The following is a 15,136-nucleotide window of genomic DNA, read 5'->3' on the forward strand; positions in this document are numbered from 1 at the left end:
GACTTCACCAGATGGACAACACCAAAATCAGATTGACTACATCCTTTGCAGCCAAAGGTGGCGGACATCTGTACAGTCGGTAAAAACAAGACCTGGAGGTGACTATAGTTCACATCACGAACTTCTTATTGCACAAATTAGGATCAGACTAAAGAGATTAGGGAAGACCCACAGATCAGCTAGATATGAGCTCACTAACATTCCTAAGGAATATGCAGTGGAGGTGAAGAATAGATTTATGGGACTGGACTTAGTAGATAGGGTCCCGGAAGAACTCTGGACAGAAGTTCGCAACATTGTTCAGGAGGCGGCAACAAAATACATCCCAAAGAAAGAGAAAACCAAGAAGGCAAAATGGCTGTCTGCTGAGACACTAGAAGTAGCCCAAGAAAGAAGGAAAGCAAAAGGCAACAGTGATAGGGGGAGATATGCCCAATTAAATGCAAAATTCCAGAGGTTAGCCAGAAGAGATAAGGAATTATTTGTAAACAAGCAATGCGCAGAAGTGGAAGAAGATAATAGAATAGGAAGGACAAGAGACCTCTTCCAGAAAATTAGAAACATTGGAGGTAAATTCCAGGCCAAAATGGGTATGATCAAAAACAAAGATGGCAAGGACCTAACAGAAGAAGAAGAGATCAAGAAAAGGTGGCAAGAATATAGGGAAGACCTGTATAGGAAGGATAACAATATCAGGGATAGCTTTGACGATGTGGTCAGTGAGCTAGAGCCAGACATCCTGAAGTGTGAGGTTGAATGGGCCTTAAGAAGCATCGCTAATAACAAAGCAGCAGGAGATCACGGTATCCCAGCTGAACTGTTCAAAATATTGCAAGATGATGCTGTCAAGGTAATGCATGCTATATGCCAGCAAATTTGGAAAATACAAGAATGGCCATCAGACTGGAAAAAATCAACTTATATCCCCATACCAAAAAAGGGAAACACTAAAGAATGTTCAAACTATCGAACAGTGGCACTCATTTCACATGCCAGTAAGGTAATGCTCAAGTTCCTGCAAGGTAGACTTCAGCAATTCATGGAGCGAGAATTGCCAGATGCACAAGCTGGGTTTAGAAAAGGCAGAGGAACTAGGGACCAAATTGCCAATATCCGCTGGATAACGGAAAAAGCCAGGGAGTTTCAGAAAATCATCTATTTCTGTTTTATTGACTATTCTAAAGCCTTTGACTGTGTGGACCATAACAAATTGTGGCATGTTCTTAGTGGTATGGGGATACCAAGTCATCTTGTATGCTTCCAGAGGAATCTGTATAATGATCAAGTAGCAACAGTAAGAACAGACCACGGAACAACGGACTGGTTTAAGATTGGGAAAGGAGTACGGCAGGGCTGTATATTCTCACCCTACCTATTCAACTTGTACGCAGAACACATCATGCAACATGCTGGGCTTGAGGAATCCAAGGCTGGAGTTAAAATCGCTGGAAGAAACATTAACAATATCAGATATGCAGATGATACCACTTTGATGGCTGAAAGCAAAGAGGAACTGAGGAGCCTTATGATGAAGGTGAAAGAAGAAAGTGCAAAAGCTGGCCTGCAGCTAAACCTTAAAAAAACCAAGATTATGGCAACCAGCTTGATTGATAACTGGCAAATAGATGGAGAAAACGTAGAGGCAGTGAAAGACTTTGGATTTCTAGGTACAAAGATTACTGCAGATGCTGACTGCAGTCAGGAAATCAGAAGACGCTTAATCCTTGGGAGAAGAGCAATGACAAATCTCGATAAGATAAGGGCAGAGATATCACACTGAGAACAAAGGTCTGCATAGTTAAAGCAATGGTATTCCCAGTAGTAACATATGGCTGCAAGAGCTGGACCATAAGGAAGGCTGAGAGAAGGAAGACAGATGCTTTGGAACTGTGGTGTTGGAGGAAAATTCTGAGAGTGCCTTGGACTGCAAGAAGATCAAATCAGTCCATACTCCAGGAAATCAAGCCAGACTGCTCACTTGAGGGAATGATATTAAAGGCAAAACTGAAATACTTTGGCCACATAATGAGAAGACAGGACACCCTGGAGAAGATGTTGATGCTAGGGAGAGTGGAAGGCAAAAGGAAGAGGGGCTGACCAAGGGCAAGATGGATAGATGATATGCTAGAGGTGATGGACTTGTCCCTGGGGATGCTCGGGGTGTTGACGACCAACAGGAAGCTCTGGCGTGGACTGGTCCATGAAGTCACGAAGAGTTGGAAGCGACTGAATGAATAAACAACAACAACAAACAATTACACAAGACTCTTTAACTACTTTTTGTGACTTTTCTATGGCTATGTGTATCATCCAGACCTGGAACAGCCACAATTATCAGTTAGCATGAACCAAAATTCAGTTATTAGGTTTGGGGTTGGGAGGGCATAATGGTGGCAATTTTTGGTTTGAGTGATATGGTTACAGTAATTTTAAAAAGCAGATGGTGGTTAAAGAGTCATATGGAATGGGATATTTAAGTGATAGCTCGTTTTTTTCTAATCATCCAGGGAAACTTGGCATATTATGTGAATACATTTTGTTTGAACCTAACTATTGAATCTAATGGAAGTTCCAATGTAATGTAAGCCCCATACATCTTTTTAATTTTTTTATTTACATTCTTAACATACAGAATTGACCAAAAAAATCTTAAAGAAAAAAAAGTAATAGAAACCAAGCCAAACTAAAATAAAAAATAGAAACAAAACCAAACAAGAAAGAGAAAAAAAGATGGAAAAATGGGGAAAATATCTACCTTATATATAATACATATCAATAGTCACCAGTTTACCAATGAATTCACTACTATAATATAATCAGCACAAAATATTATTGTAAAATATCACAAAATCTTTGCCATAGTAACACATATTGCTGCATCTTCTGATCTGTAGATAAGATTGCCTTTTCCAAAGCAGAGATGACACATTTCCAACAACCGTTCCTTAACATCTGGAATAATATCACTTTTCCAATTTCTCAATATGACTCTTTTAGCCACCTCCCATGCTCGATACAACCATAATTCCTTTTTTTAAAAAATAAATATTATTAAGTTTCAAGAGAAGAGTAAAAACTACAAAACAACAACAACAAAAACTACAACGAAGGAAAAAAGAACTAAAAAGGTGCAAAAACACAAGAGAACTTTTTTTTCAAAGTTACAAAAAGATGTGGCTTCAGACTTTAAACAGCAAGGATATACAAAAATTTCCATAATCTTTTACTCTATATTAAACCAAAACCACGTTATTTCTATAAATCATTCTACTTTGGCGCATAATAAAAATCACTAAGTACAGTTACTCCTCCCCCTTATATTAAAATAAAAAAAATCATATAAACCTCCTAAACATCTTTCTCCCCTCCAAAAGATAACACATATTTAATTATTCCCTTCCAGATAGACATTCTTTAACCCTTATCCCACTTCAAAATAAACCAGAGCATTTGCATAACCCCACAATGTGCACAGAGCTTTTCTCTTAAAATAATCAAACAGCCCAACTGCCCCCCTCAAAGATTCCAGCTTCTTTTCATGGCATTCAACCAGAAAGTCAATTTCATTTGTGACTTGCAGATCACTCTCCCTTAAATTTCTCTAAGTCGACTATCCAGTCTTCATCCAGCATCTCAATAAAAATCCCAATCTCACTCTTAGAAGAAACATTTCTATCTCTGTTAAATTCTTCAATTTCATCCACCACATCCCCAACCAGATGACACATTTTATATCTCATACTTTCCACAATGTCCTGAATATCTTGCATAAAAGCTTGGTAAAAGTCAGAAAAAATCTGCTTAAAATCCTCCATGTCTCATGCAGTAGATTATGGCGCCCCTTAGGAGCTTAACAAGCAAAAGTCGAGGATATGAAAAAGTTCTGGAGTGTGTTTACACAAAGTGAAAGTGAGATAAGAGACAGTTCCCAGGGGAAAGTGAAAACAGAAAGCTGAAGGTTCAAATCAGCCAATTCAATGTGTAGGAAAATGCTAGTATCTTCAAATTTAATACAAAAATAATAACAGGAAGACAATTGTTTATTCCCATTCCTCCTTTATATTTGGAAGGAGAATGAAATCCAAAACTTTAAAAAAAAAAATTTTTTTTAAGAAGTAATCCCCAAAATAACCATAAGCACCAAGAAAGCCAGCTTCTCCTTGCTGTAGAAAGCCTCTCTTGGGATACATATACTTAAAAAAATACAAATTTGGTGATCTAGAAATGGGGTGGCTGGTCTTAGTGTCCCTTTAAGGCTACAGCATGGCTTGGAAGAGCCCAGCTGGCTCTTGCCAGTAGAATGCAAAATGTTGCTTGCAAACTTCTGGCTGCAAGCAGCCATCCACAGGACAGATGGGGTGATTTCAGTGTTTTCCTTTATCCAGAGAACATTTCTGAACTTCAGGAGAACCAAAACAAGTTACCACGTTGTCAGCTCCGCCTGCTAAGCCCAGGGGCACAGACACTCAGTCCGCTATTCCCCACTGGAAGCTGATACAACCATAATTCCTGATTAACAGTCAGATTCCAAAGTTTGGTATATAGTTCAACATCACATTAACATTTTTAACATTAAAATATTTTCCTATAAATCTACTTATACTGTATACATTAGTACACTATTCCAAAAAGATATCAAATGATCACATGACCACATAATATGGGGCAGTGAACTCTCAATTTTTTTACACCTTCAACATATAAAGTCTGATGTCCATCTTTGGGGAGTCCAGTACACCCTAAATACAATTTTATGATAAATCAACTTTAATATCAGATTGGTAGATATCTTTTTAAGACTTTTAGAGACATGAATCCATTGATGGGGCATTATCAGAAATTTCAGTTCTTTAGTCCATGTTTGAAATATCCCAGAAATGTCCATTTCAAAAAATATAATTGAGCTTCTGATAAAGATATGTTATTGGTTTTAATTCATGGATGTCATGGATTCCATCGAGTTAAGAAAGCATCTCAGGTGCCTTTGAGGTGGCCAAAGCATCTGGCCCATTTTGATCTGTTAGAACATGCTTAAGCTGAAGATTCCACCACTATTATTTCCTCCCCCTCCAGTCATGCTCATTCCAAAAAGATACAATTAAGATGTAAAACAGTTTTAGCCAGCTTAATGTCAACTCATATGTTTCCTGCCTATCTTGGCTACCTTGGACCATACAACCTGCCTGCAATATCATCACTGAACACATCAGAACTTACCTCTCATTGTACACAAATATGGTTTGTATTGTCCCTACCAACCAACTAACCCAATAAATGAAATTTTTGTAAAGGTGGCTTTGGGAATTAAAAAATATGTTTTGCTTGAACTGTAATGATACTCTATCTCTTGGAAAGTTCAGTAACTTTCTCCAACATGTTCTTCAGAAATAATGGAGGGAGCAGAAAAGGAGTATTTAATATACTTTAACGCAAGGTTTTGATAGCTCTGACCATCCCTGATATTTCTGAAAGTTCCTTCCTTCCTTCCTTCCTTCCTTCCTTCCTTCCTTCCTTCCTTCCTTCCTTCCTTCCTTCCTCCCTCCCTCCCTCCCTCCCTTCCCTCCCTCCTGTTCTGCACAGTACTTTTTCAGTTTTCAATTTCTTAATTCAACATTTTACATTCCTGTGTTCAGTCTTCTTATTACGGTATGAATTTTTTTCCTGAGAAAGGAAGTAGAATTCCACATCAGGATTAGGGTCTACCTAATAGATACTGGACTTGGAAGCATGATAGTAAAGAAACCATGTAGTGAACTTGCAAAGCAAAAGAGATCATGGAGTAATTTTCTACAGCCTGTCTTCTTTACTGACCCAGAATTAAGGTCCTTAAATAATCCTTTAAAATGCTGCATATTTTCAGAATACTGAGCTCCAAATCTAATGCCTCAGGATTACCACTCTGTGTTCTAAACAAAATGTTCAGAGATCCACTGCAGGAAAATTCTAAGGCTGTAAGATTGAATACCCTTATGCAGCTACCTTGAAAGTGAATAAAATCCCTGCTCCAGCTTGCCCAACACTGGGGAATGGAAACATCAGTGGCTCTATCTTGTGCCACCTGATAAATATTGAATCCAGGACTTTCTTCATGAATGGTGTCACTGGGTTACAACCCTTTAACAGACATTCAGCAGCTATTTACTACATGACTAGCATTTCTGTGCACATTTCTGTAGCAGAGGAAGATGTCATGCCGACTACCAGATCTAGAGTGCAAACATCTAGACAACCACTAGACAGCTCCATGTTTACTTCATGATTGATTAAAAGGTAAAATCCAAATTTAAGTCTAAAGCTGAAAAGACAAATGAGATCAGAATGCAAATGTATTAAGGAAGTTTTGGGGCTGCAAACATTGGACTAAGGATTATATGCTCTTGCTTTCCCTCCTTATTTAAAATCTTTGATAGTGGTTTAACCAAGGTAGAGTTATGTCTCTATCAGGTGACATTTTTTTTCTGAATGTCACCTGCGCTTTTCTCCAGAAAGACAACTAAACTCCAAGGATGCCCTCCCGGAAGGCACCCTATGGGCTGATCTGCAGAGGGGCTGATCTGCAGAGGGGATTTGGTGACAAATCCCAAGGTTTTATCTCTCCCAATGATTTCTGATTATGGATGACCTCCCCCCACCAGAAGAGAGAGAACAGCAATTGTGGTGAGTCAGGTGCCAATCTCACATCTTCTCCTCCATCTTGGTATTTTAAAAAGCAAGCCAAGATATGTGCAAATGTTCATTTTTTTTTTAAAGTAGAGGACACGAAGTGACAACATAAATCACGAGAGAACTGCATCTATATTTAGAAAGCAAGGAAGTGCTGCGATGCAGACAGAGAAAAGGGAGCAGATCGACAGAGAGCTGCAGAGGCACGGAAATGGTTTTTAGCAGTCTTTGGCAGTGCCCTTCTGGCTTTGTCAAGCAAAATGAGAAGATGTCTGAATGTAAAAAAATGGGCTGCTCCTGCAAATGCTTTTAGCTATGTATTTTTTCTGTAGAACTCCAAAGGAACTTGGATCATTTAGTCCTTTCCTGTGTAGAGCGTACTCCTAAAAAAGATTGCAGAAATGGGGGCAGAGATGTTGGAAGCACAGTTAGCTCTAGTGAAAGGTAAATAAGCAGAGGGGGGTACATTAAGATGTAGTTTGGAGGTGACCAGTTACCTTGATGGAAATACAGGAAGACGGCTCAGACGTCTTCCCATATCCTCCCCCACCCGCCCAAAACAAAGAAGAAAATATTCAGCCGAAGGAAAATTCCTCCCTCAATGCCCTCTCAAAAGCATCACCAAAATTTAATGAGATGGCCAACAGGGGCCATGACGCCGGCTTTCTTTTTTTAGCATTAGAATTACCTTGAGGGAATAGTTCAGCCCTTCGATGCCACAGAAGCCTCCATTCGTAGAACTATGGAATAATAGAGCAGAAGACAACATTTAAGCTATGAAGTCTGACCTTTGCTCTGTGCAGGAATACAAAGTAAAGCACCCTGAGAGAAAGCTGGTGATTTCTAATGATCTGCTTGATGTTTTTGTAGATTTCTGTAGTAATTTAGGCAGAAGTAAAAACAGAGAAAGGAGTGAATTGGTTTCTCTTATGCACAGGATGATAGGTATTTGAATTTGATTATTAGTCATTGTCAATGTACTCACACCTCACTTAACAACCATTTGTTTAGTGATGGTTCAGACTTACAATGGTGTTGAAAAAAACAACTTACGACTGATTCTCACACTTATGACCATTGCAGCATCCCTGTGGTAACGGGATCATGATTTGGGTGCTTGGCAACTGGTTTGCACTGATGACCATTGCAGCATCCCATGGTCACACAATCGCCATTTTTGACCTTCCAGGCCAGCAAAATCAGTGGGGAACCACGTGATTCCTTTAATGACCATGTGGTTCGCTTAACAGCCACTGCAAAAAAGGTAATAAAATCGGGTCGAATTTGCTTAATGACCACTTTCTTAGCAACCGAAATTCAAGTCTGAAATGTGGTTGTTAAGCAGGACTACCTGTATTACTTTCAAGTGATGGTGCCTCTGATTTCTTCTCACAGGCACATGAACAAAAACGTTCAGTGTAGACTGCCATATCTCCAAACAACCCTAAAGGTGATCTAGGGCAGGGGTCTTCAAGCCCCAGGCCGTGGACTGGTACCGGTCTGTCGCCTGTTAGGAACCAGGCCGCACAGCAGGCTGTGAGCGGTGGGCGAGCGAGCAAATTTACAGCCCGAGTATTTACAGCCGCTCCCCATTGCTCGCATTACCGCCTGTGCTCCGCCTCCTGTCAGAGAAAGCAAGCCCATTGGCTGCTATCTCCAAACTGTGCAAAGAAAAAAGAATAAAAGGTTGGGAAAAAGAGGAAGCACTTGAATCATCCCGAAACCATCCCCGCCCCCCCGGTCCATGGAAAAATTGTCTTCCACGAAACCGGTCCCTGGTGCCAAGGTTGGGAACCGCTGATCTAGGGGAGAAATGCATTCACATTTACAAAAGAAAGGTCTTTCTTTCTGGTGAGACCTTGAATATAGAAGGGAGGAAGGGAAATAAAACAAGTTTTTATCCTAGTAAAGGTAAAGGTTTCCCTTGACATTAAGTCCAGTCGTGTCCGACTCTAGGGGGCGATGCTCATCTCCATTTCAAAGCCGAAGAGCCAGCGTTTGCCCGTAGACACTTCCGTGGTCATGTGGCCGGCATGACTACACAGAATGCCGTTACCTGCCTGCCGAAGTGGTGCCTATTAATCTACTCACATTTGCATGTTTTCGAACTGCTAGGTTGGCAGGAGCTGGGACTAGCAATGGGAGCTCACCCCGTCACGCGGATTCAAACTGCCGACCTTCCGATCGGCAAGCTCAGCAGCTCAGCGGTTTAACCCGCAGCGCCACCGCGTCCTACTTAATTCTAAATTTTATCCTACTTAATTCTAAATTTTATTTTTGTAGGTATATAGGTTTTTTTTAAATGATGTAAGATGCTTACAGGGTTCCAGTTTTCGGCTATGCTGGGCCAGGGAGTGGGTGCCATAAAACCCAGTGGGATGTTTTGCGTATGTCTGATTCTGGTTGAATTATTGACCATTGCTGCCTATCTCCCCCATCACAACGTGTTTGTAAAATATGGGTTGAGCCATGGCAGGCAAAACATCTCTTAGACAGAGCGTTACACAGCACAGATATAGAAGGGTGTGTGACAGGCTAATAAAAGTTAATTCACTGTGGGAAGATATTTTCTAAACTAAAATATCTATTCAGATCTCCCACAGTGCTTTGCACCTGATAGCAGTGACAAAATGTCAGCTCCCATATTTTACATCAAAGTGACACCTTCCATGGATAACACAGATGAGAATTAAAATGAAACTGACATAGATCTGCATTATTCTGCCATTAATCTTGGTGTGTCGAATCTCATGTTTACAAGGATCTTTAGGAAACAGGCAAATAAATGAGCTATCTATTGACCCTCTTCTTTAAAAAATAAAAACAACTTGTTATTGTAAAAGAGCTACAGTACACAAATATATTCTATGCCAGGTAACTTTGACCAAATCTAGCCCTATCTGCTGTCAGATTTCAGAAGCTAAAAATAATTCTATATTATAGATAAATCATACACAAACACATACAGACACAAGCACAAAGTTTATTTAGTATCCTTAGCCAGTGAGGAAGATGGTCCAAGCCTTGTGAGATAAATATGTAAATCAATGATAGGCAAACTTTATGAGCTATATCTGGGCACATTTGGATATTTTCACAAAATGGTTGCTCCCCTGATATTCTATCATCCCATATGTTTCTCTTCGAACAGGTAGATGTATTTTCAAAGAAAACCCTGCCCTTTTTTTAAAAAAATGCCAAGCATTCTTGGAATTAAAGATGAGACTAGAGGCTAACATGTTTCTCAATCCTTTTAATCAAAGGAATCTAAAATGAAACAAAATCAGGTGATACAGAAGTCTGGCAGGTGATGATAGAGGTGCTTTCAGGCAGACCAGTGCTATGGGCATCCTCACTTACTGAGTGCAATTGGGACTGGCAACTCCGTCACTAAGTGACATCATAAAGTGAAAAAATCACATGACCGTGCCCAACTTACGATGGCAGTTCATCAGTTCCAACTGTGGTTGTTAAGTGAATTGTTGAGGATCATTAAGCATGATGTTATGTGACCACTACTTGCAACTTCCTGCTGGGTTCTGCACTGACTTTGCTTGATGGAAGCCAGCTGTGAAGTTTGCAGATGGTGATCACATCATCGCAGGAGGCTGCAACCATTGTAAATGCGTGCTGGTTGCCAAGCGTCCAAATCACAATCACGTGATTGTGGGGATGCTGCAACGGCTGCAACTTTGAGGACCAGTCATAAGTCTCCATATTCAGTGCTGTTGCAACTTTGAACAGTCACTGAACTAATGGTCAGTAAGCAAGGACTACCTGTAGCTCTATTTTATTTTATTTTATTTTATTTTATTTTATTAATTACATTTCTGTACCACCAATCTCGCAAGCAACTCTGGGTGGTTTACAATTCAATTAAAATAACAAGAGATAAAAATCATAAAAACAAGTACATCATATAAATATAAATATGAAATATAGACAATATTTTCTATATTCCCGGATGACAACAGCCATCCCTCCACCCCTGTCCTGGGATCTTGGCTGGTGCCATACCATAAACCCAGCCGGGCACATTTCTGAGGGGGCTACCCTCCCTTCAGGACCCAGCCAGGTCTTGGTAATACATGCCAGGTCTGCCCCCTCCTCAGTGATCAAATCACATATAAGGGGGGCCTTGTTGTTAACTGACCTGGCGTTCAAGAGCAACAGTCAAAAGCCAAGGCCTCCATGGGTCTGCTGCCCAGGGCCTGGGTCTGAGTGCCAAGGGCCAGAACATGCTACCAGTAGCAAACACTGGGCGCGTCTTCCCCGAGGCTGGCCTGCCCTCTGACTCCTGCCATGACACCCCCATCCTGTCACCACCTGGATGGAATAGCCCTCCCTAAATCCCCCAGAGCTCCCATTTCTATTTCCCCCCAATCCCGGCCCTCCGGGTTCTCAGGTTAGGGGTCTCTCCATCCAGCCATACAACAACAGACACACACCAAACGGTCCCATTAATAGTAGAATGACAAGTAATAAAATTTGGGTAGGGTTTCAGGTCTGGGATTGCTTGCCTAAACATCTTGCCCCAGGAGGCCAGTTTGATACTGATGCTTCTAATTTCAATCCTGTTATGCTGTTATCTTTTTTTCTGCCTCTGCAATGCTTTGACTATAAATATTAAATACAATAAATAGTATTGTGGTAGTTAACACACTGATCTGCAGACGTTGCATTGCTAGGGTTATGAGAACTGGGCTGCAAAAATCTGGATGACCATTAGATGACAGCAAAGAAATGTAGAAAACTCAAATTCTTCACTGTCATCCAGAAAGTTTTACAAAAGATCTTTTGTAACCTTACGCATTGCACATGTGCAGCAACCAACTTTGCTAATGGGCTGTTGCAGATTAATAGTGAGTCCCAATATTCATATTTTATAATTAAGAAAGAATGGTACTTAAATCGCAAATATATACATGGAACAATTTTTGAAGACAATGCCAAAGAAGCATTATATGACTTACTTTGGTTTTACAGTGGCTAATAATAATAATAATAATAATAATTTTAAAAACCCCTCTTCCTCTCCTCTTCAAAAACAAGCAAGAACATTATGAACAAGACAAAAATTACAGGATAATGCTACGGTTTAAGTACTTGTTTTTATTTTGGCAAGAGGTCAAAGTAAGTTAATGGTTGAATAACTGCAGTCAGAATACTGCTTGCCAGTAGATAATTAGAAGGTTTGAACACAGATGGTCTGTTGTTCAAATACCAAATAAATGGAAATTAAACATCCACAAATATATCTGTCTTCTCAATCCCCTTAGCTAATCTAAGTTTGTGAGTGAGTTTCTCAGAAAGGGTGATTTCCTAAATACTAGCCATCTGCTTTGCTTGTGGTACTGCTTGCATGGAACATCAACATTATCAAGTGTGTTTTGGTCCTTCCTTCTAATTAACAGGATTTTATCACCTTCTCAAAACTAATATAAAATGAAATGAAGGTCATTCATTCAATTGTTTCATTTGGGTCCTGGATGTTATTGTAATTCATTCTTATGAAATTCATTCTTATCAGGAGGTCTTACTTGAAAGTAAGACCTCCTGATAAGGTCTTACTTTAAAGTAAGTGCAATTAGTTTGGCCTCAGTACTTGGCAACAGTAATTTGCATGTGGTTACACATTTGTATGTAGTTACAACTATCAGATTCAAATGGTATTTGCCACAGAGTGACTTGAGTAAAGAGATGTATAATGTGTGGAAGCTGAGAACTAAGAAACTATCTGAAAGTCAAAAGGAAGTCCAGATAAAAAGTATCCGCTGGTAGAAATCTGGTTCATAAACCATAGAGAAGAATTTCTTTCTCCAGCAATGAGCTAAACCTATTCCCAAGTTAAGAATAGAGAATTTACATATATATGGTTAAACCATAGTCTCTGTTATTAAAGAATGCTATAGGGAAAGCCAAACTAGTTTTTAAGTGCTCGATGAAAGATGACAAAAGGCTTAGAAAAACATTAGAAGTGATAACCAGCTAACAGCAATAATTAACTAGGCTATACAAGCAAGTAGTTATAGGCTTGTAATTAGTGCTTCTAGTAAAATCCAAAATCTCTGGATTAAGTATATTGTATGACTTCACTAATTTAAATACTATTTTTGAGCAAAGTTTATCTTTTAAAATGTCGCACTCCTTTTATTATTCATTTCTGGCAGCTTTGGTTTGCTATTCCAACTTTATTTGAGCATAATACAGCATCAAATCTCTACACCCATTTGCAGAATGCTGCAGATGATCCCAAGGGGGAAGTTGCTTGTTTTGGAGCAGTTTCATGTTTCCCCAAAAGTTCACTGTTTCCCCAAAAGTCAAATACTGATTAGCTCAAAAACACTGAATGTCCTCACAAGATAGTGGATAAGCTTATAGGTCTCTGCACTAAAACTTTGACACAGAGCTCCTTTTAGCTCTAGGGGGCTACCTACCAGAATGTAAAGACCCTTCCACTGTCTCAGTTTCTTCCTCCCATACCAACCATGGCATTACACAGACTACAGACTTCTTCTAGGAAATGAAGCTGTAATCATTCAGTCAATTAGCCACCTTGATTGCCAAAGCAACTCTAGGCAGTCTGCAAAGATCAGAAACAATAGATCAGACACAAGTGTAGTCAACAGTAAGAAAAATATAACTGCCTTGTTGGAGAAAAAAATAGGACTAAACAGTATGTATCAAGTGGGATCACATCACCCTATCCAACAACCTGTTGAAACAGCCGTCTTAAAAATTTTCCTGAAGGACAGGTGGATTGGAGCAGTGCAGATTTCAGGGGAAATGCTACACCATGGGCAGGAACAGTCACAGAGAAGGCACATCTCCAGGATTGCTGAAGATGGCATTGCTTTGCTGATGGGACATGGAGAATGCCAATCTTATTGGATGGACAGAAATGATCAGAGAAGGATGGTCCCATAGTTATTGTGGCTTCAAGCTATGAGTAACTATGATGTGCAATAACTGGGGCAGTCAGCGTCACAGTGTTAGATTAAACTCAATGTAATGTAGGATTATTAGGATTATCTTGCTCTCCCAAACCATTTAATTTATTGAAATGTGGTCATGGGAGGAAAGTTTTAGACTTGACCATTAAATCAACAGAAATACTTTTTTGATCTATCCCTCTAGTATCTTTTTCCCTATTTCCAAGGAAAAAAAATATGGAATTTTTGTATCCAGGCTGTATATGTAAATCTCAGTCAGAAAAAATGGTTCATACCAAAATGGTTCTGCTGCTCCTTTTATGTACTGTAGCTGTAATCAAAACTGCAGCTTGCAGGGGGAAAAATGCCTGGAAAATGCCTGGAAACAAATCAGGGTTTTACAGTACTTTTGTTGAGATTCTCTGAGCTTGGTTTTTCATTTGCAGATGTTTCATGACCCACCTAGGCACCATCTTAAGAGCTATGATCTTGGAAATGCAACCTAACAAGTTGGGATCAGAAGAATCTCTATCATTAGTAACATGGAGCTGTGGGAGCTTTTCTCAGGAGCACATGGATTGGTATTGGGTACTGGAGCTGGTTGGAGCGAATCAGTGTAAAAAAGTAGGTTTGCAGAATTGTTTTAAATCTTTGAAGGATAGTGCCTTGTTTCTTCCTTGGTAGCTGTGTAAAAGAGTTCTTTACCAACAATTCTTTTGTAAGGGCAGTTGGAGATGAGAGATTAAAGATTCTTTAAATGAGTTTTGATTATCATTGCAGTAGATATCATTATCTTCTTCACTGGCACTGTTTGGCTTCACTTTTTGGCTGGGCGTCTTGGTAACCCATATCCAGGATTGTGTGTGGATATGGCAAATGTGGATCTAGTATTTGCTCAGCACCCAGGCACACCAAAACTTTGGGAGATGAGAAAAGAATACTGCTTTCTGTAAAGCTGGAGATAACATTTATGTAGTTGCTTTTCAGAAAAGGCCCATTAAGCTTTTGTGACCTTGAGCAAGAACTGCAGTTTAGGTTCATCTACAATAGACTTTAATAAAGTGAAAAACAGTTTCAGTGCAAAATGTGATATTGTGACATTGTTCATGAGCTTAAGTCAAATATTCTGCATCCTGAAATCCAACTTATTAATAATTAGGAGCAGAAATTCCATCTTTAATGTGTTTAGGAGAACCGATGGATTTAATTTTTTTATCAGCCTAAAGTAAGAAAATGTAATCTTTCTTAAAGTATCTGATACAACAATGCCGAATAATTAGTTTCTCTGGAAACAGGCATAATGGTACAGAATAATAAATCATGTTCCATATTGTGTCGGTTCATCTGATGGATGGAAATTTCACACAGGGCACGGAACCTAGAGCTGTGAGAAGTGGCTAGAAATATATTGAATTGGTGATGGGCATGCCCAGCTTGTACATACACACTTCTGGCCCTTAGATATTCCCAATGGAGAACATAGCAAATGCAGATTTTTAACGTAACAGCAGAAAAGACATGCTAGATCAATAAGTCAGTAG

Source organism: Candoia aspera, chromosome 2, assembly GCF_035149785.1.
Source record: "Candoia aspera isolate rCanAsp1 chromosome 2, rCanAsp1.hap2, whole genome shotgun sequence".
Classification (NCBI taxonomy): Eukaryota; Metazoa; Chordata; class Lepidosauria; order Squamata; family Boidae; genus Candoia; species Candoia aspera.